Here is a 2,399-nt window from a genome sequence, read left to right on the forward strand (position 1 = left end):
CAGGGCACCTTGTCAGCCAGGATGAGTAACCGTCACGTGGAGGGGACAAGGGGGTCGTGGAGGAGAAAACCCCTCTTTGGAGATGGGAAAAGATCCAGCCCTCAGTATTCCCATCACAGCATCTCCTGCCTTTCACCCTGGAGCTGCAGCCCCAAATCCTGTGTGCTCCGTGTTCAAGGAGCCACCTCTGAAAATGGGGCCAAGCTCAGGGGAGAAAGAAAAATCGTTCCTGTCCCAAAATAGACTTCAGCTCCATTTTCCACCTGGTTTCCCACGGAAATGGAGGTTAGCCAGCCCTGCTGCTTGCATTCGTGGCTGCGTCTCGGTCCGTCCCAGGTCTCAGAGACGATCATGCCCCACGAGCCACCACCATATCCCCCTCTCTGAGTTTTTTGGCCACTTTTCCCTAGTCCTGCTCCCAGCTTTTCCCTCCCAACGTGTGGACTGAAAAATTTTCCATTTGTGGCAAATAGGAAAAAAAAAACCCCAACCCAAAAATCCAACCCCAAACCCCAACTACGACATCTGAGAGTCTCTTGCCATCACGGGACTTGCCAGGACCTCGGGTATTGCCCATGGGCAGGGTGAAACTAGATTTAAATCTTTCTGTGTCCCATTCCTGGTGCTGGCACCCTGATCCCAGCCAGGGATGGGAGCAGACACCCCATCACCCCAACTTTCCCCATTCCTGCAGAGTTTTATCACTTGAATTTCCTCCTCAGGTCTTGGCAGCTGAGGCTCACGCCACCGCGGCGCCTTGGGAATGGGAAGAAAAAGTGCCGGTGACAAAAGCCTTCCTCGCTTGGCTGGCCGGGGGGGTGGCAGCAGCCAGCCCCCACGCTGGAGCCCGGCCACGGCTGCCGGGCAGGAGGATTTTGTCTGTCACTCCAGAGCCATGGGGCTGAATTCCAATGATCCAGCTGGAGCAGAGAAAGCCCCCAGCTTGGCTCTGGCACCACTGGGCAGGACCTGGGCCATCAGGATTTGGCTGCCTGTGCTGAGCTCCTGATGGGAAGGGGGTGGTTTGTGGTCTGCACATGGTGGTTGATGTCCACAATGTGTGGTGCTAGGAGCTGTACATCCATGGTTTTTGGTGCCAGGGATTGTATGTCCATGACACTTGATGCCAGGGGCTGTGAATCCATGGTGCATGGTGTTATGGGCTGTAGGTCCATAGTGCATAGTGCTATGGGCTGTATGTTCATGGTGCTTGATGCCAGGGGCTGTATTTCCATGCCACGTGGTGCCACAGGTTGTATGCCCATGGTGCTTGGTGCTATGGGCTGTACATTCACGGTGCTTGGTGTTATGGGCTGTAGGTCCATAGTGTGAGATGCTATGGACTGTATGTCCATGGTGCATGGTGCTACGGGCTCTACGTTCATGGTGCTTGGAACCAGGGGCTGCACACCCATGGTGTGCGGTGCCAAGGGCTGTAGGTCCACAGTGCTTGGTGCTACAGGCTGTACATTCATGGTGCTCGGAACCAGGGGCTGTAGGTCCATGGTGCATGGTGCTGTGCGCTGTACATCTACAGTGTGTGGTGCTGGGGGTTGCATTCACACCCTCTCCCTGGTGCATTGGTCCCACGGGTGAATTCAGGGAGCACTGTTGGCAGAGGGCTGCAGGTGACAAGGACAGCCTCCCAACAGGCTGTCAGCCAGAGACCTGTCCCAGAGAGCACTGTGGAGATGCCAAATCCATTTCTGGGGCTACCGAAATCGGTGCAGCACAAAGAGATTATAAATTACAGAGCTTCTCTGAGTCTCAGGGTCACTGTGCTCCCATCCTGGGGAACTGGGTGGTGCATCCTTGGGGAACCATGTGGTCCATCCTTGGGGAACTGTGTGATCCATCTTTGGGGAATTGTATGGTCTATCCCTAGGGAATCACGTGGTGGACCCTGGTATGGGGGGGGCTGTGGAGACCCCCAGCCCTCTGAGGAGCCTCTACAGTGGGGTGTGAATTGTGGGGTTGTGCACCATGCAGGGACATCTCCCTACATCCCCACCATCACCCTCCTCTCCAGATGGCTGCAAGAGAGCATGGGCAGCCAGGGCCCCTCCGTGACATACCCAGTGTCCCCAGCAGTCCCCCATTCTGCTCCCTGGGGAGGGTGACAAGGGGGTACTGCTGTCTTAGCCACTGGGTTCTCTTTTCAGCGCTGGCCCCCAGCTCGCCAGGGAGAGCCCTTTGTGCCAGGCAGCCTTGAGAGAGGCCGGGGACATAATGGTTTCGCTCAGCCCCGCTTTTCCCAGCCTGCGTGTGGGGAACCTCCGGCGTGAGCTGAATGGCAAAGAGAAACCTCCTGCTCCTTCCCTCCCCCTCCGCCCCGCGCTCTGTGGGCTCTCAGCCATCCCCCAGCTCGCTGACCTCAACCCCCTCCGCACACCCCCCGC

General features: G+C 57.2%; 1 protein-coding gene across 1 annotated transcript in view; it reads left to right on the forward strand.

The window, feature by feature from the left end:
* LOC104527236 (brevican core protein-like) overlaps positions 1-2,399 on the forward strand; it is a gene marked incomplete at its 3' end in the record, with an annotated part of 12,682 nt that overhangs the window by 2,331 nt on the left and 7,952 nt on the right.

The sequence above is a fragment of the Antrostomus carolinensis genome, unplaced genomic scaffold, assembly GCF_000700745.2.
Source record: "Antrostomus carolinensis isolate BGI_N321 unplaced genomic scaffold, ASM70074v2 scaffold24766, whole genome shotgun sequence".
Lineage (NCBI taxonomy): Eukaryota > Metazoa > Chordata > Aves > Caprimulgiformes > Caprimulgidae > Antrostomus > Antrostomus carolinensis.